Source organism: Enhydra lutris, unplaced genomic scaffold (assembly GCF_002288905.1).
Source record: "Enhydra lutris kenyoni isolate GAN:26980312 unplaced genomic scaffold, ASM228890v2 scaffoldscaffold6, whole genome shotgun sequence".
Lineage (NCBI taxonomy): Eukaryota > Metazoa > Chordata > Mammalia > Carnivora > Mustelidae > Enhydra > Enhydra lutris.
The window spans coordinates 8,148,883-8,176,010 of record NW_019154090.1 but is presented as its reverse complement, the minus strand read 5'-3'; the positions used below and the strand labels follow the sequence as shown (position 1 = coordinate 8,176,010).

Here is a 27,128-nt window from a genome sequence, read left to right as displayed (position 1 = left end):
CCTCCCCGCCATTACCAGAACAATACATGGAAATCCACCCACAATCTCCGGGTTTTTAGAAGTTATTATATGTCTGACAGAGGGCTAGGTTCTGAGTTCCAAGATGAATAAGACAGTTCCTATCTTCAGTGAGCAGCAACAACCTGCAAAACAATTAAACACACACAAAAAAGAAAGTGTTGGGTGGATGTTAGAAATGCAACTGGGGTGCGGTGAGGAGATGCAAGGGGTTTGGTTCTACTCTGTTGGCTGGAAAGGCTCTGCCAATGTAGAGGAAGTGGGATCTAAGACATGAATAACAGAGAGGGTGGCTTTTAAAATATTATCTGTTATTCACAGCCAAAAATAAAAAGAGGAAGAATCTGAAAATCAGTGGTATATTAAATATTGTTCCTTTTCCCCTTCGATCTACTCTTCAATCTTGTCCTTCCTGCTCTGTGGTGGCCCTTTCTGGATTCTACTGACAGACTCCCCTGCTCCGGTTTCCACTTGGGTTTGGCCAGTGGAAGGCCCCTGCTGGAGACTGGGGTAGGGGGACAGTGAGGTTGGAGGGGGGGCGGGGAGGTAAGGGGGGTAGGGAGGTAGAGGGGCCAGCGAGGTCCAGTCGGGGTGAGGCGGGTTTTTCCCCAGCTCCCTGCCTGCCCCCGGTTGTCTGCTTCCTAAACGGAAGGTCATAGCTGTGATTCGGGGGCTTTCTCCCTCGATGACTTTCTTCAGGTCCTGGCAACCACACCCTACTTTTTTTTTTTTTTTAAAGATTTTTTATTTATTTGACAGACAGAGATCACAAGTAGGCAGAGAGGGAGGCAGAGAGAGAGGGGGAAGCAGGCTCCCCGCTGAGCAGAAAGTCCAGTGCGGGGCTCGATCCCAGGACCCTGGGATCATGACCTGAGCCGAAGGCAGAGGCTTTAACCCACTGAGCCACCCAGGCACCCCCACACCCTACTTCGTGTCTCCTACCCTGGGGGACAGCTGCAGTTGCCATGATTTTGCTAGCCTCCGAGCGTTTTCCATTCTGGATTTCTTTCTCTGAACCATGCTCACCCTTGAATTTCTCCCTTAGACACCTGTCCTATTTCGGGAGGGTCTCTGGTTTTTGTTCCGATCCTGACCAGCGAACCCAGTTGCCAACAAGGGCAAGATCTGAGTGGAGAGCGACCAAGCCCAGGGCGAGAGAGAAGAGTGGGGCCTGTGGCGCTCAGGAGAGCGCCTGGAGTGGTGGGTGCTTCTTGGCTCTGGTGGCTCATGCCACTGAGATGGCCTTCGGGTTGCCAGACCTTCTGATCGGTGGGTGAAGCTAAAAATACACATTTTAAAAGAAGGAATTTCCCCCATTTATAAAACACTCTGGGCCAAAGAAAACATTTGAAAATGACCTGTGGCTGCCGCCACCGCCCTAAGCGTGTCAGCCCCCATCGTCAGGGGCACGGGTCACACCGTGAGTGTGTGAATGATTGCTGCCTCTCGCAGGCTTGGCCTGCAGTAATTCCTTTAATGCGAGGTTACCCGAAGCTCTGCTCTTCTCCTTACAGAGATGAGGACACTCTGCAGACTTTCAGAGAGGTGAAATGAGTCCACAAAGGCCGTACCCAGCTAAGAAGCCATGAGATTTTGGAGCCTGAGCGCCTCATCTGAGACTCACCCTTTTCTTCTTCTCCTTCTTCTTCTCCTTCCCCTCCCCCTCTCCCTCCTTCGATCGATTTGTTTGTTTATTTATTTATTTATTATTTCTAAAAAAATTTAAGTAATCTTTATGCCCAATGTGGGGCTTGAACTCATGACCCCAAGATCAAGCCTGGCACTTCCCTCACATCTTCTTCTTGATTATCTGGGTCACCTTGAGGGAGGCACTGGGCCTCAGCCTTTCTTATCTCTTTCTATCTGGGTCTGATTCAACCATTTTTTAAAAGATTTATTTATTATTTGTTTGAAGGAGAGAGTGCGTGCAAGTGGGGGGAGGGGCAGGAGGCGAGAATGTCGAACGGGGCACGATCTCATGACCCTGAGATCACGACCCAAGCTGAAGTCAAGAGTTGGCCTCTTCACCAACTGAGCCACCCAGGTTTTTTTTTTGTGTGTGTGTGTGTGTGTGTGTGCTTTGCTATAGCATCTGTAGGAAACTAATGGAAAAGCTATTGTAGAATTTTGGTCTTTGTCCCAAGAGCAACTGGGGGGCATGGCAAGAATTTAAGCAAGATGGCGAAGGCGCTGGTCATGTCTCTCTGGCCACAGTGGGAAGGATGGGGGCGGGAGGAGAGGAGGCAAGAGAGCATGCAGGGAGACTAGTTAGGTGACTGAAGGCTGCTCATTAAGAGGTGCCAGTGAGACTAGTTAGGCGGCTGAGAGGGATAGGAGACTGCAAGGAGACTAGTTAGGAGCCTGATGTGGTTTCCCAGGGGAGAAATGACAGTAGCTTGGCTTAGGGTTTGAGGGTTAAAGATAAAGCCACATGAATGGAGTTCGAATCGCTTATGGGGAGTGAGAGAGGCATGCCAGCAGTGGCTCTGAGCGTTCTGGTTTGCTCACCTGGGAGGATGGTAGTGCCGGTCACCAAGCAGGTGAACCCCGAGGAAGACGGGATCCCACTCAACCCAGGATCTGAACAGTCACCAGGGTGAGGTTCAATTCAGTCAAACAAACACACACACAACAAAGCCCTTGTTATTTACATCAACAGGATTGAAATAAGTACATTCTGTCATGTTTTTGCCTTCTACAAAATATTATTTCTGGGGGGTCAAGTACAAATCAGCAAAAGGAGACCGACCTTCTTCTTAGGAACGACTGCTTGGTAACCCATTGAATGGATGTAGCTTAATTTATTAAACCAATCTCCTATTGATGCATTTGTTTCCAGGTTTTTTGTTTTTTGTTTTTTTTTAAAGGAGGTTAAAGACTTTTATTTTTATTTTTACTTATTTATTTGTTTGACACACACAGAGAGAGAATATAAGCAGGCAGAGCAGTAGGCAGAGGGAGTGGGAGAGGGAGAAGCAGGCTCGCTATGAGCAGGGAGCCCACTGCAGGCCTTGATCCCAGGACCCTGGGATCATGAGCTCCGCTGAAGAGACGCTTAACTGACTGAGCCACTCAGGAGCCCGTTTCCAGGTTTGTTTTATTTATTTATTTATTTGACAGAGAGAGAGAGAGAGATCACAAGTAGGCAGAGAGGCAGGCAGAGAGAGGGGGAAGCAGGCTCCCGCTGAGCAGAGAGCCCGATGCGGGGCTCCATCCCAGGACCCTGGGATCATGACCTGAGCTGAAGGCAGAGGCTTTAACCCACGGAGCCACGCAGGTGCCACCTGTTTCCAGGTTTTCAATGATTTGATTGCAGGTTTTTCACATATTTCTTAAAACTTGACCCACTAAAAGAATTATGTGCATTTTTACATTGGAATCTGCTATACACACACACAACACACACACACTTACACACCAAAAAGTTTGACCAATGTTTACCCTTCCTGCGTGTTACACATCCTATCCTACCTTATCTTATCCTATCCTATCCAAAAAGTGTTATCTGGGATTCACTAAATTGCTCTCACCAGCTGCTGATAGGTCACAACCTGCAGTTTGAAAAATAGACACTTTCAGTGCCTGTTTATAAATAAATGGGCAATTTATTTCTTAACTCTTAATAATACTTTATTAATGCTTTATTTATTAAGAAAATACTTATACTCTGTATTGTTTGAACATTTGATGAAGAACAAGTTATTAAATCTTTACAAAGTCCCGATGGGATAGGAGTATTTATTCTGCCCATTTTCCAGATATGAAAACTGAGGCATGGAGAGGCCAAACAAGTGTCGAGGGCTACAAGCTTGTATGGCAGAGAGTTTCAAACCTAAGTGATCTGACTGCGTTTATGCTCTTACCCATCAGCCCACATAGTCTTAGGAATTGATGTGAGACCAACCAGTTATTTAGAAATGTATGTTTCTAAATAGCCTCATTCAGGGTATATTCCTCCACAAGATGTTTTAACAGGACATGACCAGTGGACGCTGTTATTCAATACTTTGCTGACTATAGAAGCCAGACAAAAACTCCCCAAATTTACCAGTCTCCTCCAGAAACTCAGCATCAGTCACACACACACACACACACACACACACACACACACACACACCCCTCAAACCCCAAATGTAATAAAAAAACAGAGGTACTTCTTATTCAGAGGCAGTAGGGAGCTTTGCCATTATTTATTGATTTCCCCCCAAAGTTATCAAGTTCTAAAGCCTAATTATTGGTGTAATAGTTAGCCGAGATGTTAGGAGAATCGTAAGCCCCTTTGGCTAATGCATGGCATATGTCGGAGGGATTCAGCTAATTCACATATCTGTCTGCACTATTAATAGAGAAGGTTACATGCCAATTATCCAGGCTTCAATCAGCCTGTTTGGATACAATAGAGGCAGTGTTCACACACTTGATGTGCCACATTCCTTCTAGACATCAGAAGCAGCTGGTCCAGATAAAGACCACTGGGGTTTCGATATTTAGGAACCACGTCCACGGAAGAGCTGGAATTGAGACTTGATCGCTACATCTTGACTGAAGGTTATCTTTAAGTTGGATTCTTTTGAAAAATGCCTAGTGGGTTTGCAGTTCACCGGTCTTTAATCGTTTCCTGCTCAGACTTGTTGGGTGGGTGGGTGGAGATGCTGAGGCAGAAGAGAGAGACAAAGGCACAGAGAGCTGAACCGAGGAAGGAGAGAATCATAGGAATGGGGAATGGATTCCAGCAAAATAAGGAACCTGCCCATATTCTTGAGTCCAGTTTTAGAATCAAACAGGCTAAGATATTTTTCCCTCTAGGATTTTGACCTTGTGTGTTGAAAAAATACACGTGTCTCTGTGTGTGTATGTACATTTCACCTCTATTTTTCTTCCCCTTTTCCATTTATTATTATTATTTTTTTTCCTCTGCTCCAGAAACTGGATTGGAAGTGCTGCATTCGCATCAGAAAATGCTGCTTCCGGTGGTATTTTTAACCAGGAACAGAAGCAGAAGTGTCTGGAATCACCTGAGAAAGCCCCAGCTCTCCAGAGAGCTGTTCTCGAATTTTGCTGGCACAGAGCACTGGATCAGTGATCAGGGAGTTAAAATGGCAGCTGTTGGGGGCTCGAGGGGGGAGGGAAGGCAGATACCTGAGACTCACCAGCCATTTTTCCTATCCTTCCCCTTCCCTCCGCATCTCAGATCGCAGTATGAAATCAGAGCTGCTGCCCACTTGCCTCAGGTCACACAGGCCTACACTGGCACAAGCGTAAACAAACAGTCCCCAACAGCCAGCCCCAGGTCTGCCTCCCAGGCTCGATGGTCGCCCTTCCTGACATGACCCAAATACAGCAGCAGACCGCCATACCTTAAAAAAAAAAAATTACCAGCAGCATAGACAAGAGGCAGATACGAAACGCCAGCCTTGTTTTGTGCGCGACTGCACTCAGTGTGTATTTTTTCCCACCCTCCCAGATGAAAATACAGTAATTAACTCCGTGCAGAAGGGGGAGGGGGAGGGAGGGAGGAAGCTCTTTTTTTTTTTTTTTTCCTTTCCCCAGACTTGAAAAGAAATTCTGGCAGATAATTTGGCTGAACATGAAAAGACAGAGGCTGCTTAGAGCCGCCCAAAGAAAGTGCTAGGTTGGGGAGGCTCTGCAGGCTGAGTTGGTTATGTGACGGCGTGAAAAGCAGACATTTATCTGTTCCCATGGAGATGCGTTTTCTACTAGTCAATCAGACACTGAGGAGGTCAGACAATAGCCCCCGGATCCTTTTTGAATCCTGAGAGACCGTCAACTCTCCCTTTAACATTCCGCCTAAATTTAAAGGAGTCTGAAGGACGTCTCACCTAAACGAGTGACCTAAATGACGACACCTGAATGACGACACCTGCAGACGCAACCACTGTCATTGCAAGAGATCCAAAATAAGAAGAAACTCCATCTGTTAGTGAGGAAGACGGGGGCGGAACAGAGCACCCCCTCCCCCCTCCCAACTTCAAATCAGAGATTGTCCGGTCACCATCCTCATTGGCAAAAATTGGGCTTCCAAACATAACCCCTCCGTCCTCAATAAAATAATTCCCAAGATCGTAAATCAAATGCTGAGAATTTCCAAATGACCGTTGGAGAGGGAGCAGGGAGGGAGCACTTCCAACAGAACTTCGGGGAAGCAAGAAAATGCTGCCCCAGAGACAGAACCCCCTGAAACGCTGGAAGATTACGTTGTAAACTTCGCTCCTGGTATTCCCTTTGCCAGAAAATTGCCCTTGCAGAAATGATTCGGGCTGCTGTTTGACTGTATGTGTTTGTTATCAATCCCAGAAAACAGATCATGCTCCCTTGCAAAATATGTTTATCTCAGGAGGTAAATTGCAGGGTGAATGCCTGGAAACTGGGACTCCCATAAAGACTTTCTCAACAATGTTCTTTCCAGTGCGTCTCTTCCGACATAATTTTTGCGCATGCCTAAGGCAGAAGAAAATGTTAACAGAGGTCTTCCTAGAAGCTAATTGAGGAGGGAGAGGGTATTTCCAGGGGATCACCCTGGAGGTAGCGTATCTAATATGACTTACACAGAAGCCTCTTGGCAGGACGGCAGCATAACTGCAAACAGCAGACAGCCAAAGTCGGGATTTTTGTCATCAAGGAACTTCATTCTTATTAATGAAGTCATTCAAGTGCAGCTCAACTGCGCAAGGCAGGAAAGTAAATAGAAGTATGAGACCTGCGTCTACTGAGTCAGGCCTCTTGCTCGACTCTGCACTGCCATGTCGCAGAAGGCAGAGACTCCTGCTTCTCCAGGCTGGCTGGCTGGAACAAAGACACCAACCGCACACCTCGGAAAGCAATTTGGAGCAGTCTCAGCAAATAGCATTTAGGGGGAAGAGAAAAACCTGCGTATCTAATAACGTATAATATTCTATTTGTTAAGGAGGCAAAAGGCAGAAATTTACCTTGAACATTCTTGGGCGTTTCATTTCCCTGAAAAGACATGGCCCACGTTTCTCATGCAGGTGGGTCAATATTTGACCGTTTCCTTCTCTTATTTTCCCATTTTAGCTTTTTTCTTTTCCTTTTTTTTTTTTTTTAAAGGAAGCTCTATGCCCAATATGGGACTTGAACTCACGACCCTGAGATCAAGAGTTGAATGTTCCATTGACTGAGCCAGCCAGGCGACCCTCATCCTAGTTTTCAAAATTTTTAATAGAAACAATACATAATCCCTCTAAAAGGCTCAAACAATATAAAATCCAGGTAGAAATGTCCAAAGTTCCTCCTTCCCTTTATTCACCTCCACTAGCTCACGAGCTTACTAGAGATAGCTAATAAGTACTTTTAATAGTATGACACATATCCTTTCTGACATTAATATGGAAGTGTGCATATATATATATATAGAGAGAGAGAGAGAGAGAATGTGTGTGTATGTATACATAAACTCTTTGTTTTAAATATACCACCAGAATCATATTTGTAGACACTTGTACAACTTTTTTTTTTTTTTCACTTAAAGTAACTATCATGGGCAATTTTCTATAATGACATGCAGTTTAAAAAAATTAACTACAAATTTTGGGGAAAATGTAATACATGCTTCTGGTTAGGGGGAGATTCAAATCAGAGGGTTTGTGGGGAAGGGTAAATCTTCCCCTCCCCCACAGACAATCAGTAGTAAGTTTTCAGTGTATCATTCCAGAAATAGTCTACGCATAGATCAGCATATATGTATATCGAATACACCTTTCTTTGTCTTTACCTTGCATTTTTCACTCAGATCATTTGGACAGCATTTCGTGTTAGAAATAATGGGCTTTTAAATGGCGGCATAGTATTTCTTCGAAGGATGTTCCTTGCTGTATTTTGTTTGTCCCCCCAATGGACTTGGTATGGATTTCAGTCTTTGCTTCTGCAAACAGGGATGTAATAAACACCCAGTCTAATGCACACCCTGTGATTCTTCGCTTAAACACACTCACCGCTCTCTGAAAGCAGGAGCTTTACTCCACACCTGTCCTTAAATTGTCTTAATCCGAAGGAGAATTGATAGAATTAATTTTTTTAATGAGGGTTTAAAACAGAGAATTAATAACCCATTAAAAATCTATTATGAACACGTGCCCTTTCCTGTAGTTTTTAATCTTCCCTCCAGCTTGAGAGAGAGAGGCTCATGAGAAAGGGAAAAAAAAAGTCATATTTCCCTTTCACACACCCCCTTCCAACCCCACCCAGGGGCCAGCCTTGCCAAGATCATTGCGTTAGCGTGGCAGGCCTGTGTTACAAACGCCTGCTGTATATTGTGTAATTCTGTCCCATCTACTCTTTTCGCCGTGGGTTCAGAGAAGGATCGCAGCTCACTTTTATAATTTAGGTGCAGCTTCCTGTTCTTTTTTGTGTGCAAGAGTGAAGCCTTGGGGATTTAGAACAAAGTGTGTCCTTGGAAAGAAGTGGGTGGGATTTTGTGAGCGCAGTAGGTTGGGGAGGGAACTCCCCTCCCGGGGGAGGAGTCTGATTTCATTATACAGTTGGAAACCTGGTGAAATCATGTATACAACCGAATCTTTTTGCTCAGCCAGTGAGGTCTTTTTGTTCTTTGTCTTGCAGTGTGTACAGCAAATTTCTGTTACGCCTGGGAAGAAGGAAATTTGAGTTGAAGAGGAAGGCAGCTCCCTGCGCCTTATAACAAGCAATCTAATTGAAACATTTAATTCAGGAAGAGATGCGACAAGGCCAAAATGAAAGAGGAACCAGGCCTGCCAAGGTTCAGAGCAGGAAAACCGAAGAAGTTACCATCCCCAAGTTAAAAATTACGTGGGGCCCGGGAAATAGAGCGCCTGCTGTATTTGTCATTGAAATTCACAATCTTGTTTGCTGTTTATCTGGAGGCTCATGGAGCTCTCCTGCTGATTAGAAAAAAGGAGGCGAGGTCCAGGAAGAAATGCTAGTAATAAGAAAGGGAGGGATTAGAAGCCCCAGAGAGAAAGGGAGGTGTAAATAATATGTGGGCATTTGACAATCAGCACAAAAGAAACGAGAGACAAAGCCAAATGCCTGGTGCCAGAGATCCTCAAAACTCAAGTAGGTAACATTGCTGGGAAAATGTCCCAAAGAAAAAAGGAAAACAAAATCCCAGAAGATCTTTTTCCTTTGTGATGATGTAGTCGAATGGAGTAAATAAATGTTGGTTTTGCCATGGTGCTCCCGCGAGCTAGGCTGTATGTGAGGAAAGTAGCTTCAGAGGCACTTCCCAGGACAGCCTGAGCCTTAGGACAAGGTGGGGTGAAGTCGGGGACAGGAGTCTTCCACCAGAAAGGAGATGAGCCTGGGACAGAAGGAGGACGTAGTCGGGGTAGAATTCTCGTTCTCCCCATGAGCCCAATCTGTCTGGGTCACCTAGGTCCTTCTGCTCCTCTTTTCCCCCCAGGATTCTCCCTTGAGTGGACTTGCTTAGGAAAGAGGGAAAAGACATTTTTAGCCAAAAGCTAAGTAGGGTTAAGTTAAACTCCCCAGACAATGGCCTCCTTTTCCTGAGGCTGCCTGGTGCAGTTGAGTGTGACCCTTCCTAACTTCTTTACCATAAGATGAGAGAATACTACTACTAATGAGAAGTAAGATTTGTAGAATTCTTACAGGGAATAAGTTACACACTGATCCCTGTTATCCTCGGAGCCAGATGAGGTAGCCTAGTTCTGATGTCCATTTTGCAAATGAATGGAGAATGGGCCAAACCCCCAACTAGGAAATGGTAGAGGCAGAATAGAATTCTTTAAGGACCCTTGGCAATTACAGTCTGATGACTGAATCCAGTTCAATGCCTATTTTTGTAAATAAAGTTTTATTGGAACACAGTCATGCTCATTTGATTGTATATCACCTGTGACTGCTCTTGAGCGACAATGGCAAAGACACCATACCCTGCAAAGCCTGAAACATTTACTATCAATTCCTTTTCATGAAAAATGTGGAGATCCCTGATCTAGATGACCCAAGCCAGTGCACTTAACCCCATGTTTCCTTCTGCTCCCAAAGTGCCTTTTTATTTTTTCATTTTATTTTTTTTTTAAAGATTTTTATTTATTTATTTGAGAGAGAAAGCACAGAGGGAGAGGGAGAGGGACAAGCAGACTCCTCACTGAGCAGGGAACCTGATGCTGGGCTCCATCCCAGGACTCTGAGATCAAGACCAGAGCGGAAGGAAGACGCTTAACCTACTGAACCACCCAGGTACCCATTTTTATTTATTTTTTTTAATGTGATGGCAAAAAGGAAAGAGAACCTAAAATATCGGAAGTAGTAACAGTCATTGGAGAACGGAATCTGCTGTGAAGGGCGCCAGAATATTAAAAACAAACTTTTCTTCCTTTATCCCTTCTTTTGTCTCCAAATTTGAAAGTGCCTGTATTCTAAATTTAAAACGGTCAAAAAAACCTTCCTTGCCTTATCAGCTTTAACAAAACTTCCTGTCAATAAACTTATCTAAAGACCTAAATTTCTAGGGTAATTTCCAAAATAATGAAGAAATGGAATACAGAGTTTTAGGAGACATACATTTTTTTCCCCTGGTATATGTTATTTCCAAAGCTGCAAGTTGAGTAAGTTGTGAATGTAAGAAGCTATCAGATTTGATAGTAATAGCCATACTCTGGCCATGCGGAGCTTGGGATATAAACGTAGAGATTCTGTAACCAAAGGAGAATGCTCACTCAAGCATTGGTGGTTATTTTCTCTTCTTTCCTACTAACAAAAGTTGGAGATCTTGGAAATAGACTCATGTTGCCATATGAGCTAAGACTTCAGGTGACTCGGTTTCTCAAAGGTTTCTTCACTGCCCACATGCCAGGTACTGTGGACTGAAGAGTTCTGACTACGAGACCAAGATAACTCTACAAGGAAGGCATTATTATTTTATTTTCTCCATAAGAACCAAGAGATCCTGGGGCATCAGGTGTCCCAGCTGATATGTGATGGAATGACCTCAAAGTCCTGACCTCAAAATTCCACACTCTTTCCCCTCTAAGAGGAGGTCTGGTCACTGGTTATCCATCCTTGCATTTGATGAATTTTTTAAAAAAGATTTTATTTATTTATTTGAGAGAGAGAGAGCACAAGCAGGGGGAGCGGCAGAGGGAGAGAGAGAGGCAGACTCCCCGCTGAGCAGGAAGCCCAGTGACTCTCTCCCAGGACCCTAGGATCATGACCTGAGCCAGAGGCAGACACTTAACGGACTGAGCCACCCAGGTGCCCCAAGAGAGGCTAAATCTTTGGTGACACTGTTAGTCCTTCTATGCAGTCTCTAACTCCTGACCTCCAGATTTCACGTTTGGGAGACCATAATTTGTCTGTTTTTGCAGGCTATTCCATTACTTGGTACTGCATTGATCCCATGTGATACAAACCTTATGTCTGAAACTAGTGTCCTTATTTTACATTTAAGAAACCCAAAGTTCAGGGAGGTAAAAGGATTTGTCTAAGGTGCGTGCATCAAACCAAGTTTGCCTATCTCCAGTGACGTCCCTTGTTCCATTACCCTTGACGCTAACATATAAACTCTTGGCGTTTGGGGCTCAGTTTATCTATGTTAAAATTCTGTTAACCGAAGGAGAATGGACCCTAAGGGCAAATGGGTTATTTCTTCTTCCCTCCTACCAGAACCTGTGTTTAGTTTGGGCAGCAATGCACCCAGCTCTAACGGATGAAGGGTATTTGGTTTAAGCGAGTTACGGATCTTCTCCTTTGTGGGAAGTTTAACCCCCTAAATCATTTGATTCTAGGCTGGGTCTGGGTGGTGCGTGAGAGTCTGCATTTCTAACAAGCTCTCAGGTGACGCTGATGCTTTTATTCCATAGAACACACTTGGACTAACATTATTCTATACCAGAGGTTGAAAAACACTTTCTTTCTTTTTTTTTTTTTTTTAAGATTTTTATTTATTTATTTGACAGAGATCACAAGTAGGCAGAGAGGCAGGCAGAGAGAGGGGGGGAAGCAGACTCACCGCTGAGCAGGGAGCATGATGGGGGGCTCGACCCCAGGACCTTAGGATCATGATCTGAGCCGAAGGCAGAGGCTTTAACCCACTGAGCCACCAGGCGCCCCTGAAAAACACTTTCTATAAAGGGCCAGATAACAAATAATTTAGCTTTTGTGGGCCATGCAGTTCCTGTGGCAATCAATTACTCAAGTTGCTATTTCAGTGGCATGGAAGACGCCATAGAAAACACATAGATAAGTGGGTGGGACTGTACTCTAATACAACTTTATTTACAAAACCAGGTGGAGGGCCAGATTTAACCTGTGGGCTATCGTCTGCTGATGCCTGGTGTAGGCTAATCATGGTTCATCTCCTGGTCCTGGACCTATCTTCTCTGGAGGAACTACTGACTAAAAGCTGAACCAGTAGGGATTCTTGTAGGCAGGCAGGCCTGGGTAGGGCATGGGGTACCAGGCAAACTGTTGTAATCTAAGCCAGGTCAACACGGAACCATTCTTAGGTTATTTCTGGCAGATGTAGGCACTCCCCCACAGCCTAGCTACAAGTTATCATAAAATCTAGTCTGCCCAAATTTTGCTACTCTTATAGGCAAACATTCATCAGCAAAGCAGGCTTTGCTTTTATTCCAAAACAGCTTATAAAGCCTATTCTGGAAGCTTGATATTCTTTCTGGGGCTCTGGTCACACCCTGAGCGAAAGGTTCACTCACAGCAGGTGTAACAGTATTTCCAAAGGCAGGATTCCATGCTTTCTGGTCGGCATGACGTGGTCAGAAAACCTAACGAGTGGCTGGACATGGGACCAGTCAGGGAAGGAGTGGTGAAGGGTGTAGGTCAAGGACGGATTGCTGTATCCTATAATGCATTCTAGTCAACTCCCATGTCTTGAATATCTTTAATTTTACCAATGCAGACCCATTTCTAAGGTCATCAGGCTAGTTATCATCCGTCACCGGTCTCAGCAGTAAAACCCCTATTTCTGAATTGCAAGAAGCATGTGTCATAATGTTGCCGGAGTGTGGTCCTTCCTGTGGTGTGTTGGTTGGCTAGCTATCCCCCAACAGTGCATTCTCCATCGCCTGTTAGCTCACCGCCTCCTGCTGAGTTTCCACTAACTGAACTGCGTGCGGACGGCTTCTCGCACTGATTATATTGAAGTATTTTCAAGGACAGACTCTGTAATGAGAGGTAACCACCTGTGTCTGCTCCAGGGTGATTGCACGAAGCGAGATGATATATTTAAAATCGTCTCGTTTGGTGAGCCGTCAGCCCTCTGGCTTCCGTGCTTAGGTAAGTTTCTAACTCCACGCGGCAGAGGCACAGGCCGGGAAATGAGCACAGATAGAGGAGAAAACGTATCCTAGGCCCTGCTCTCAGCGAACCTGGGTGTTGCCTCCTAGCTGTGTGAACCTGGGTAAGTACTAATGCTCTCCAGCTGCGCCGCCCCTGGGGCGACTAGGGCGCTCCTGGTTTTGCTCTCTGGAGGCAAAAAAAAAAAAAAAAAAAAAAAAGTCGCGGCATCTGCAAAATGGGCACAATGGAGCTCGTGGCATGTAAGGAAGCCAGGCAGGTGAAACAGCCCAGCATCCATGCATCGTGAGATCTCAGTAAACTATCTGCTGTGACCCGCATTCTGATTTTCAGGCAAGATCCGGAGCTGACGTCCTTTTTCCTAAAAGACCGAGGCGGAGCCTGGGAGAGCAGTAGCCACGGGCAGCACGGCCCACACTGATGGTAATATTCCTGGCGTCTGGGTGAAAAAAAATTTTTTTTTAAGATTTTATTTATTTATCTGACAGAGAGAGATCACAAGTAGGCAGAGAGGCAGGCAGAGAGAGAGGAGGAAGCCGGCTCCCTGCTGAGGCTTAACCCACTGAGCCACCCAGGTGCCCCAAATCTTTGATCTTAGGCTTCTCTAGGAAGTTAAGAACACCCATCAGAGGTTCAAATTTTACACTTAGATGAGAACATTGGAAAACTATTTAACTGTGGTCTTTGGACAGTATAGACTGACTTAAATTGACGTGCTCTTCTGTGTCCAGCAGAGAAAGTTCTGAGATGAGGTGTCCTTACTAGGTATAGCGTGTCTATCCTTTTTTATAATTCATCCACCACCTGAACTACTTCCTAAATCTGGAGAGCAACTCTCCTTGGAGAGCCCGCCTTTCACCGCAGAAATGGAAAATGGAGAAAATTGATTTCCAGTGCCCCTTGCAGTGAAGGTTTGGACCTTGGCCGGACTAGCCAGCCAACCAGAGGCGGCTACCCCAGACTCTGGCTTGCAACCTACTCATGCACGAGCAGGATGGGCTCTGTGCTAAATGCACATTGTATTTCCTTTTATTATCTATCACAATCAGATTGGACATTTATTTTATTAGTTGATGAGTTGGTTGTCTCCTGCCCTCCAATGCAAGCACCGTGAAGAGCTAGTCATGTCTGTCTTGATCAGGGGCTCATAAACTACAGTGTGTGGGTTGAATTTGGCCTCTTGTCCCTTTTTGTAAATAAAGTTTTATTGGAACACAGACGTGTTCATTCTCTCATGTATTGTCCGTGGCTGCTTCTGGTCTACCGCAGCAGAGTTCAGTTGTGATAGAGATCAAGTAGTCCACAAAATGAGGATATTGACCCTTTTTGGAAAACATGTGCTGACCTCGCTGGGGTTATCGCTCAGCTGCCCTGGTGCAGAGTCGGGCCACAGTGGGTGCTCAGCAGATACTTCCTGAGCATTTCTCAAGTACATTTTATAGGTATTGTCCCATTGAATCCTCCTTACCACTCCCTAAAGGAGATGCATTCAGGATCCACAAACCCTGAATTCCAAAAGACATCCTTTTAAAAAATACTCTGGCAGCAAAATGATCTGACCTGACTCACGTGGCTATAAGATAAGATTTGAATGATGTGAGGGTCTTGATTGTCTATCTTTATCTCATGAATCCAACTGTCCTATGTTTCTCTGCAGGCACACAGATGAGGCCGATTCCAGAGTGCTGCCCTGGGGCCCCGCTGGAGATCCTGTGCAACACAGCAGAAGCACCATATCGCGTTTTTAAAAATCTGAGCATTCTGAATTCCTAACCTTATTCGGTTCTAAGGATTTGGGTAAGAGATTTGCACATGTATTTTTCTTTCCTTTGCAGCTGTGGAATATGGAGACTAGGAGACTAAGTCGCAGGGCGAGTGCCCGGCAGAGCACGGCTTTGAATCCAGGAATCTGATCCCTGAGGAGCCTCTGTAACCCTGAGGCTTGTTGACTGGGATGAATAAAGGAGTAAATGAAGCTGAGGGGGCCGGGTTCCATCCCCTGGGCTGGTTTACGTGCTGCCCGGTGAGATCCCTGCCTCTCCTGGGCGGAACATCTTTGCTGCTGCTGTAAATGTGCATACAAAACACACGTGCACGCACACACGCACACACGCAAGACACACGCAACTCAGAAAGGAGCTGTGTGTTATTATATTTCCTGGAGCCTTATGGCTGCCTATTGTTTTTAGCAATCTCATCTTTATGAATCAGGTGACAAAACCCGCTAGTAACCAGGCAGGGGAAAGAAAACATGCTTTTCCAGGCAGGAGGGGTGGAGCTGAGCGGTTTGTCCTCTGGCTCCATCAGGGCACAGCACCTTGTAAAAATTATTACTGTTTTCTGGCTCAGGGGGCTGCTCTAGTCCCGAGAACGCAAAGCCACAGCGAACAGGAAAAGTATAATTTGTCTGTTGGGTGCTCAGACTGGAATAGGGCAGTGGGGTATAGTAATGCTGTTTCCAAAGCGTGAAAGCATTATTTCCTCCAGGCAAGAGAGGAAGTGAGCCTTCTCTCGTGGGCTTAAAAGCTTCCTTGAGAAGATGTAAAGAGGCCTCTAGAAGGCAGTGGAAAAATAACGTGGTTCTAAGTGAGCAAGAGAGTCTTCAAAAAGGCTTGGAGGCGTGAGATGGGCTCTGCAGGTTCACAAAGGCTGTTGTTTAAAACACAGTTGTAGACAGGTGACGACTCTATGGTTTCCTAAAAAAAAAAAAAAAAAAAAAAAGGCATGAATCTGCGCGTGTGTGAGTGAGTGTGTGTAAAATATAGACATTTGTATTTGTGTAAAAATATAGAAAAAGAATAAGGAGGATACGCTCACCATTAACACAGGAAGTAGAGGAGAAACACGCAGGGCCGGGGAAGTGACACATGACACAGAGAGAGCTGGGCAACTTTCCATTTTCAATCATAGATACGGCAGCATTCTGCCTATGCTTGTGTAATCTAAACAAAACAAAACAAAACCCAAATAAAATTAACTTCCAAAAGCAAACAAACCCCCACCCCCCAAGGAATCAGCTTTATAATAAACAGAAAGCCCTTTTCCTTCTAAGAATGAGGAGGCCACAGGCACAAAGGACTTCCTGGCTTGGGCATTCTTTAGTTAAATCATGTTTGGAAGACTGACAGAACTTCACCTTGTCCCCAAACGGTAGATTTCTTAAAACGGTTATTGAAACTTTGCTGTTGAACAAAAGGGAAATGAATGCCCCCACCTTCTTCTCTCTCATACTCTGCTTAAAGTTATTAAGCTTCTTCTTCTTCTTTTTTTTTTTTTTTTGAGAAATAGGAAGCATCCCAAATGGTGGTTTTTAAATTTATCTTTCAAAATACACATCCTACTAGCTTAAGGTATCAAATGAAACCCTTGACTATTAAAAAGAAAATCACATCTCTTTCTTCGGAGACAAAGACAGGGATGCGATAGATCTGGGAGGGTCCTTTAGATCAGGCACAAAATAGTTGATCTTTTGTTTTTATTTTTTAAAAATATTTTATTTATTTGAGAGAGAGAGAGAGAGAGAGAGAGAGAGAGACGGAGAGCATAAGCGGGGAGAAGCAGGCTCCCCGCTCAGCAGAGAGCCTGACACGGGGACCCGATCCCAGGATCTGATCCCCGGACCTGATCCCAGGACCCTGGGGATCACGGCCTGAGCCAAAGGTAGATAGATGCACAACTGAGTGAGCCACCCAGGCACCCCTGGCCTTTTGTCAATCTAGTGTAGCAACCTGATTGCTTTCTTACTTTCAGATTATCTTTTAGTAGACGTTTCATTGGATTGTTACTTTTGTTGAATTTATTCCTTATCAGTCTGTTAGATAAGAAATGGGCAGTGTGTCTGGAGCCTGGGGATGGAGAGGATGGTGACCCAGAGGAATACTGCCATCTCTATTTGCACAGACACCAGGAATTCAACAAAACGTGGCTGCTGGCGAAGCCCGGGCCTAGCAGCTTTTCCAGCTATAAGTCCGAGAGCTGGAGAGAGGCAGGCTTAATTACTGGACATTTCATCATAGCGCCCAAACAGTAAATGACCAGCATGGGTGCATCTTGATTAGGATTTGTGGGGACGACACATTATTTTTCAAGGTGAGGATTTATAATTTTACTGGAGAAACCACTAGTTGGTATAAGTTTGTCCGTCTCCCCGAGGCGGTCAGATTTACAGCATAGTCCTAGAAAAGTTTCTTTGTACCCCCTCCCCCCTTTTTGGAATCTGTGTCTATCAAAGGAGAGTCTTAGAAGAAATCTTGTCTTTATTCATGAGATAAAGAATACGTCCTTTGACATGATCCCAATCTAGATTTTGTTGTTGTCCTTTTCCAAGCATTATTATCATATTGTTTTTTATTAGATCCTCATAGCAACCTAGAGGCAGACAGAAGCAGCAATCTTCACGTTATGGAGGAGGAGAGAGGAGCATACAGGTTAGCCCGCGCATGGAAACAATTAGCTAGGGAGCAGTTAGGATTCCCAGTCTCTTTTGCCCAATGCTTTCAGTGAAGGCAGGCATAGTTTTTATCAGGTTTTAATGTGGGTGGGGTTCAAGGCATTTCTGGGGTTCCTCTTATGCTCAAGGTTGTGGAAAAATCCCTAGAGCACAATAAAATCCAAAGAAGAGGTTTACTTAAGCATGATTCACCCTAAAATACCTACTTCAGACTTTGGGGAAGGGACTCATTTTACCTTTGTCATCAGGGACACACCAAGGAGCGTTTGCAAGCCCCACCAGCAACTTGTCTATTTATACCTTGTTTATTACCGCGGTGACTGTACAGCTCTTGATCTTTGAGGACCACAGGAGATTGCTGTGAGTGGGTGGGGACGGGATTCTGCAAGACAGAGTTAATAATCCTAGACAATCACAGGCTCTCTTTTACTCCAGGGGTGTGCCCCTTCGTTCACAGAAAGGAAGACTGAATCACAGAATGGAAAACAACGATGACACAGCTGGTCTGGAGCAGAGCAGGAAACAAAAGAATGGGATTTCCCTGCTTTGCCTTTAGACTGCATTGTCCAAAAGGTAGACTTTGATCCTAAACTTGGGTCCTTTTGCATTACAACAGTAACTCAAAAGGCAGGAGCTGAAGGTTTCCTGGGATGATCTGCACATTTTTTGCTTAAGAGAAAACAAGTGAAAGTGACACGGTTCTAATGCACAATGTGCAAGTCAGAAATTTAGGGAGGGAGGAAGGGAGGGCCAGTGATAGGTTTCAAGCATGTACAAAAATAACGGAAAATCAACGAAGATAACATTTATAGTGAAGAATAATCATGGCCTACCGATGGCCGTGTGTCCGGCGCTGTTTCTGGGGCTTTGCAAGGACTATCTCATTAAACGCTCACATCAACCAGATAAGGTAGATGCTGTTATTGTCCCCCCTTAAAGTTGAGAAAAATGAAGTACTAGGAGCCTGGTAATGAAGAGAAACCTCAGTCCTGTCCTCATCTTTGCCTTGGAGGTATTTAGGAACATATGTTTTGGCATCTATGACTCCATTTTAGTTGGCCAGGCCCAAACCAGTCCATTTGGTACCTTTGTGCTCATTAGAAAAAGGTGCTCCTGGGGCACCTGGGTGGCTCAGTGGGTTAAAGCCTCTGCCTTTGGCTTGGGCCATGATCCCAGGGTCCTGGGATGGAGCCCCCGCATCTGGCTCTCTGCTCAGCAGGGAGTCTCCTCCTCCCACCACCCCCCTGCCTCTCTGTCGAATAAATAAATAAAATCTTAAAAAAAAAAAAGGTGCTCCCGCTGGGTAGGTGCTGCATCTTTGAGTTGAAGGCTGGACGGGACGTCTTCAGGGGGGCCCCCGCATGGTACGTGGAAGAACTCAGCGGAAACTCACCTTTCTGCGCTAGGTGTCCTTGTGTAGGGCCAAGCCTCATGCTCGCGGTGGGGCCCTGACTCCTGCACACACTAGTTTTGAGACGATGAGCAGCCTCCTCAGTGTCTTGGAGTCTGTTTCTTCATTTAAAAATCTGGATGAAAAAAAAAATCAGAATGATGCTGGGGCATCTGGGTAGCTCAGTCAGTTAGGCGTCTGCCTTGGGCTCCGGTCATGATCTCAGGGTCCTGAGATTGAGTCCCACGGGCTATCCCTGCTCAGTGGGGAGCCCGCTTCTCTCCCTCCCTCTCCCTGCTTGTGCTCTCTCTGTCAAATAAATTTTTAAAAATCTTTAAAAAAATAATAAAAACTAGGATGATGCTGTTATCCTCAGACAGAGGCTAGTGGTGAGGATTCACAGTGAATTTCCCTGCCATATCAGAAGCACTCAGGAGGCAGAATCAAACAGGAGATAGTTCGATTTCACCTCCCGTTGGATCATAAACTCCTCAGAGGCAGGAGGCAGAAGTTTAGAGACTCATTTTGAAATATCGTGGGCAGGACATTTCACAGGAAAGCCACTGGTGTTTTATAAGAAATAGATCATGTCTTCAGTTCTTACTACCAAAGATGTTGGTGCTTGAATCATGAGAAGATAGTTAGCTGTCTTCTCAATGGACTGTCTTCCTGGGATTGCTGTCTTGAATGTGCCATGTTGAAATAAAGGGAGTCAATGACTCTAAATTTAGGAACTGCCTTCAGAATGCCTTTCAGGGAGTTTGAATGGACTCACAGATTTTATGTGTGATATACGTGTGAGTGTGGGGGATCCGATGGCCCGTATATGCATCCCAGAGCTGATCCTTAAAAGCTGTGTGACTTTGGACACGTTCCTTAGCCACGCTCTGTGTGAGCTTCCTCTTCAGTGAAATGGGGATAATAATGGTCTTTTCATAGACTTGTGAAGTGTAAATGAGAAAAATGCATATAAGATGTGTCAAATCATCCATGGCAGATACTAAGTGCTCATAAAATGTTAGCTGGCAGGGCACCTGGCTGGCTCAGTTGGAAAGCATGTGACTTTTGATCTGGGGGCCATGAGTTTGAGCCCCACACCGGGTGTAGAGATGGCTTAAAAAAAATTAAAATGTTAGCTGGCTTAAGTGATGGTGGTTATTAAATAGAATGTAGATCGAAGGCAGCACAGGCATTTTCTGATTTCTCTTAAATTCTCTGAAGTTCAACCTCAGGAAACCCTCTCAATAAATCCACGCTGTGGACAACTGTGTTGTCTTGCCCGCCATCTTAGAGGATGCAATATGTTTCTTCAGCCACTCACTGAATATAAAAGTTAGTTCCAGACTTGCATGTGAGTTTCTGTTATGAGGAAAAAGATCAAGGGCAGAGGGTCAGCGGGCATCAGCCAGGACCAGGGTTCCTGGAAGCGCAGAAGTCATGGATGGACATTCCTTGTTTCTCTTAGCTTTCGGCTCTGACTTTTCTTCTCTGTGCATGAGTCAAATGCTAAGGTCTCGTCTGAACTTGGAAGGTTGTTGAAGTTGGAAGTTTGTTGAAAGCCAGCAAAGGGCTTTCTCTCCCTCTCTCTCTCTCTCTGCTTATTTGGTAAGTTAATGCATGAATCCTGCAGCTCTACTCTATACTCTGGTATGTTGAGAAGGACATTTCCCCCTGAGCTGTGCTGAGTGGACTGGATTAGATTATGAGTTTGCATCACATGAACGCCCAGGCTCCTCTATGTACCAGATTCCCCTGGTTTTCTTTTCTTTCTTTCTTTCTTTCTTTTTTTTTTTTTTTTAAAGATTTTATTTATTTGAGAGAGAGAGATCACAAGTAGGCAGAGAGGCAGGCAGAGAGAGAGGAGGAAGCAGGCTCCCCGCTGAGCAGAAAGCCTGACGCGGAACTCGATCCCAGGACCCGGAGATCATGACCAGAGCCGAAAAGGCAGAGGCTTAACCCACTGAGCCACCCAGGCGCCCCTCCCCTGGTTTTCTAACCCCAAGCTGTCTTGGTTGTGTGTGGCAAGGGCTATCAAATGATGAGTCAACCAATAGGATTGTTTTTCCCTTCACGCAATAAAAAGTCCTTGATTCCAGGCAGCGACCAAGGACTTAAACTCCTTCTGTCTTCCTGGTCTACCATCCTTTGCACATGGCGGTCATCTCCATGATCCTGTGATGGCTGCTCCATCGCAAGAATGGGGACATAGTCCACCTGAAAAGAAGAGGAGGAGGTAACAGATATGCATGCTAGCAGAGGGAATTAGGGATACTGAGTTTTGTTTTGTTTTGTTTTGTTTTTTAGTTGGGCTTAATGGCATCTTGAATAATTCTAGAATTCTATTAATAAGAAAGAAGGGAAAGGATATTTGTCAAACAACTAGCAATGTCTACCAATTGCCACCTGACTACTCCCCTCTCCCTAACAGGTATCTTTCCTCTTCAGGGGCCATATGCTTCCGAGAACATCATATCAGCTCCAGGAGGTGGGCTCGAATTAGCTTAAACTATTTGGAATGATCCATTTCCTCTTAGCAATGACTAATTTATGTCTTGATATGGGACATCACTTTGGGCAATGAGATTTGAGGGAAAGGGTACCAAGGAGTTTAGGGGAAAAGTTCTTTTTTCCTAAAGAGAGACTTAAGAAACCGAAGAACTCTTTTTCTGCCACTGGATGTAGTTGTGTGAGCATGTGATGGCTGGAACCATGAAGGGAGCTAAGGTGGTAGGACAAGACCAGTATGCTGGGGTTTACATAACGCAAAGATAGTAAAAAACCATGTCATTCAGGAGGCCACTGAGCTGCTGAATTAGCTGAAACTTTTCTTTCAGACTTTTTTTTAAAATGTGAGATGATAACATGCCTTATTATTTAGCTACTGTGAGTTGGGTTTTCTGCTACTTGCACCCTATGGGATTTTAACCAATACTTTTGTCTGTGACCGTTAGGAGAACAGGTCAATATTGTTTTGTGTGAATGTACCTTTCAACAATAGAAATAACCAGCTCTGACTTCGTCTCCTCTGGCTCCCTCCTCATTTGCCCAGGAGCACCGTTGGTGTAGGCACCCACCTTGTGCTACTGCCTCTGCTGCCGATGCTTTCCTCTCAGTGAGCCATTTAGGTGCACCCACCACTTGAATCTGTCTCTACTCAAATATCACCTCATCAGAAAGGCTTCTCTTACTCCCCATCTAAAGCACAGGTTGTCCTCCCCACCCCACCACGTCCTCCCTCTGCTTTTCTTCTTTCCTTCTTGCCTTCCTTCCTTCCTTTTTTCTTTTTAGATTTTAATTTATTAGAGAGAGAGAGAAAGTAAGCACAAGTGGGGGTAGAGGCAGAGAGACAGGGGGAAGCAGGCTCCATGCTGAGCAGAGAGCCTGATGCGAGGCTCGATTCCAGGACCCTGGGATCGTGACCTGAGCCAAAGGCAGATGCTTAACTGACTGAGCCACCCAGATACCCCCTTTTCTTTATTTTTAAATTTTTATTAAATTTTTTTAAGAATCTCTACACCCAGGGTGGGGCTCAAACCCTCAACCCTGAGATCAAGTGTCGTATGCCCCATTGACTGAGCTACCAGATGCCCCTCTTTACTTCTTACCTGCATCACTGTAGCATGTAAGGCCATGAGAGCAACAGCATTTTTGCTCGTCGACCCCTGGAGCCAGTTCCTCATGCAGCGTCTGGTACACAGTGGTTGCACGCATGCTCTCTCTCTCCATATAATGAATATATGGATTGTGGTGGTCCAGTGCCGAAGTTGGCTCAAGTGCACCTGACTTTGAACTCTGGCCCTGCCCCTTGCTAGCTGTGTGGACCTGCTCAAGGCTTCCGCGGAGCCTCCACTTCTGCATCAGTCAAGAATTTTCCCCAAAATCTATCTTGGGGCACCTGGTTGGCTCAGTCAGAGAAGACCTGTGACTCTTGATCTCCCGGCTCTGAGTTAGAGCCCCACGCTGGGTGTCGTGATTACTTAAAAATAAAAATCTTAAAAAAAAAAAAAAAAAACCTGATCTCATCCACTTGTTAGGGACAAGCTGTAATGAATGTGCAGCGCCGAGGGTGTCGTGCGGGGCCTGCACCTCAGTGGGGGAGCGTGATTGGGCCCTCGTTAAAGGCAGTGGTCCTGCCCCCAGGAGCCATTGGCCTTGCTTTTCCCAAAGTGACTGGACATGAGACCTGAAATATTTCATCAGGCAAAATGTGGGAGAATTGTGAAAAATGTAAAAAAAACAAATGTCTCAGAACCGCTCTCTGCCCAGGTCAGAGGTAAGAAAATGAGAACATTCTGCATAAACAGATGTTATTAAAGATGGTGTGTGCCTGAGCGTGGGGTCACGGGCCATCTGCCACCGCAAATCCTCCCACATTCTTCCAGAGAAAGGCATTATTTCTCCTCCTTCCCAAGGCCGACTGGCATAAATACTGCTAACAGCAGTAGTGGGAAAGGATTATCCCACTTTGCTATTTTTAGTTTCCCCTTGAAGTCTTACGCTTCACATCTTAAGTTTGTTTTCAAAGTTCCCTTCCAACTCAAATAAACCCAGGTTCAGAAACGAAAGGATGCAGGTTACTACTTTCCGATTCTGCAGGGAGCAGCAGTGAAGCCAGCTTCCCGTGGAATGTTCGGCGAGAGCGCTGGCTGTGGTTAGCTTCTCCAGGGCAGGAGCCCTCGCCTGACACAGTCGCTCGGCGTTCTCCCACCTCTCAAGATTACCCATTAAATCATCACCTTCCAGGACTTTCTATTCAGATTCTGTAAAACCTTTCTGTTTGGATTATCCCATTCCCCGCTGGAAGTCTCACCGCCATACTTGGTGAAAGAAAATACACCATTTTGATTCATTTCATTCAGCAAATAGTTATAGGGTGCCTACTGCATGCCAGGTACTGTGTCCTAGGGTCCCAGCTCTTGTGACACTTATTTTCGGGTAGGAAGGCTAATAAAGCTCTTCCCAAGAAAAAAAAAATCTATAAATCAATACTGAACTGAATAGAATACTGTTATATTCATTATAATTACAATTACTAAAATAATTGTATTTATTGATACATGACAATCTCGATGTAATACGGATTACGTGGCAGACGGTATCCTAAACTCTGCATGGATCAACTCACCTCAAGCTTCCTTATTTTACAAAGAGAAACTAAAATCAATCAATCAATCAATCAATCAATCAAAGTGTTAAGTATCTTTTAAAAGTTCTAGAGGCAGTTAAGTGGCCAGCGGGACTTGAAGGTCAGCCTGAATCCAGCCATATGGATTTTAGAGTGCGTTCCCGAGGATCTGTAGGAGCAAGTGGCAAGTGGCCAAGATGAAGACAGGACCTGCCATGTGCCACGAGGAAGGTCAGCTGCGTGATGGTGGGGAGTGTGACTGGTGGGTGCACAGGGGACCGGCGCAGACCTGAGGGATAAGAAGGGGTCAGCGGTCTGACGAAAGCCCTGCAGGGGAGAGATGCAGTAGCAGGTGCACACGCCTGAGCAGGAAGGCAGGCGAGGAGCACATTTCAGGGGCGGGGACGAGGCCCACGTGACCAGGGGGTGTGGTCAAGGCAAGCCGTGTTGGTGGGGGCGCAGAGGAAGGGGGGGGGGAGGGGGGGGGGGGGGGGGGGTCCGTGACCAGGTAGGCAAGGGGCTCTGATTCAGATACTATTCAAGAAAGAAAGTTGTGACAGTTTCTGGTGGCTGGCGTTCGTCACAGAGCACAAGGAGACTCAGCAAACTTGTTTCACATCATCCCTTGTGGTTGAAAACCTTTTCCGCATGTTTGAATCTTGCCCTTCCGAGTAAGTAAGTATCTGAGCATCCCTGAGTCCCTCTGGAGTGTCTGTTGGTCTGACCTGGGCTGTCGCTCTGGACCCAGTGACCTAAGTTTAGCTCCAATGGACTTGTAACAATTTGAGCCACACTTACACTAACCTCAAGACTTCCCCCGAAGGGGTGTTTCCTTGGTTGTGGTTTAAAAAACAAAATCTGAATATTATGTTATTTTCCTGCAGTTTGCATGATTTCTAAAAATGGGGCACAAGGGGCCAAAAATAGGAGGAAAAGGAGGTGGGTTCTTGCAGTCGATTTCCAGTGAATTAAGATTTTACTGTCCTCTGTGAATGTCTCTGGAATGGGGACTCTTTATGGACTTACGGCTCTGGCAGGTAGATGATAGACTTGCGTTCCAGAAAAATAAATAGCCTAGCCAGTGATCAATATTTTGCGACAAAAGATTATGCCCTGACATTACTTGGAATTGATGTAACTTGTTCGTAGTCTGAGTAGAACAGCTGGAAAATGTTGGCTGTTCTGATGGCCCATTTTGATTGCTCTTCAGTGGGTCATACTTGGGTATTTTCACAGAACGTTCATTAGGAAGAAAATGAAGAGTTCAGGCACCTGAGTTAGAATCCCCAAATTCCCAATTCCTTGATATGTGACCTTGGGAAAGTTACTTAACCTCTCTGAGCCTCAATTTCCTCATCTGCAAAATGGATGTAAAAACACCACTTATTTTGCAGGGTTGTACTGGTTAAATTATGTAAAGAACTGGTCGCATGGCTGGTTCAGGCGACAGAGCACATAACTCTTGATCTTAGGGGTGGTGAGTTCAAGCCCCAGGTTGGGCATAGAGCTTACTGAAACAAAAAACAACCTGCTGGAAAGAAGTTAGTTCGGAACGTGTGTAAGGTCTCAGTAAACATTTCTGTGTGTTCTTATTCCATCACACCCTTTCCAGCCCTTTCCAGTGTGTGGCTCTAGCAGGCGATCCGGAGCACATCTCAGCATGACCTCGGGAGGGAAGAGAGAGATTTCATCAAGGTCCACAGTGCCCCAGCAGGAGAAGCTCTTGCAGAGAATTGGCCCCTTACCAAAGGGGCTTTACCCTATGGCAGGGTTTCCATGGACAGTCTGGGACAGATGATCCACTGTTGTGGGGTGTCCTGTGGCCCTGGGGGATGTTTAACAGCACCCCTGGTCCCTACCTACTAAATGCCCATGGCATCTCCCACCCCCACAATTTTGACAACTGATGATGTCACTGGGCTTTGTTAAACGTCCCCTGGGGACAAACTACATGGTATATTTTAGCTTTATTGTTTAAAAAAATCATTAAATTATATACTCTTATTGTTGGGGAGAGAGATGAAAAGGGAGGAAGACAGGAAGGCAGGAAGGAGGGGAGGAAGGAAGGAAGGAAGGAAGGAACTGTACACAGACGGACGAAACAAAACCAACACAAAACCAAAACAAATTAGAACAAAACCCTCCCATCAATCACTATAAAAGTTTTATTAAATATCCTTAGAAACTAGTTTTCCTCTCTGTGAATTTATAGATCAAAAATCTTGGGACCCAACCATAGCACAGATACAAAGAGCAGAAATGATGGGCTTGAATCTCAGTGCCACCCCCAGTGAGCTGTGGGACGGCAGCCCAGGTGCTTCACACCCCGAAGCCTCAGTTTCTTCATCTGTAAATGGGAGTTATCATAGTACCTAACAGAGCATAGTGCCCGAAACACTCCTTTATTGTGGCTCTTAAAATTTGCAAAAATAGGTCTAGCACATGCCACTTAGGTGCTTTCCATAAATTAAGTCAAGTACTGATCACATAGCAGTAGGAAACAGCTATTGCTTTGTTCCCATTTTATAGATCACGGACCTTGACCCTGAAGCGTAGAGAGCACCCTAACCCTACCCCTAACCCAGCGAGGAGGTGCAAAACCAGACAGAGACCGGGGTGGCTAGCTCGCTCAACTCTGCTGCTCTCCTGCCATCCTGCTTCCTCAATATTACTCAGAATTCGAAAATCTTCCCTCCAGAACCGAAGAAGGCTCATTCTCTCCATCTCCAGGATCCTCTTGACTTGGAATAATCAGGAATCTTAGGGCTTTCCTCCAAGGGCATTGCCAAGGTCAGTTGTTGTCACCTGTTGAAAACAGGCCATTCTGGAAATCCAAAGAAATATCCCCCATT

The 27,128-nt window shown here is 45.3% G+C and overlaps 1 long non-coding RNA gene across 1 annotated transcript; it reads left to right on the top strand.

Moving 5' to 3' along the window:
- The first annotated feature begins 13,533 nt into the window (after positions 1 to 13,533).
- Positions 13,534 to 18,898, top strand: LOC111141665. Its single transcript, XR_002640217.1, has 3 exons — positions 13,534 to 13,734; positions 14,969 to 15,108; positions 18,197 to 18,898. It is a non-coding gene; the product is annotated as an uncharacterized LOC111141665 (long non-coding RNA).
- Positions 18,899 to 27,128: the final 8,230 nt, after the last annotated feature.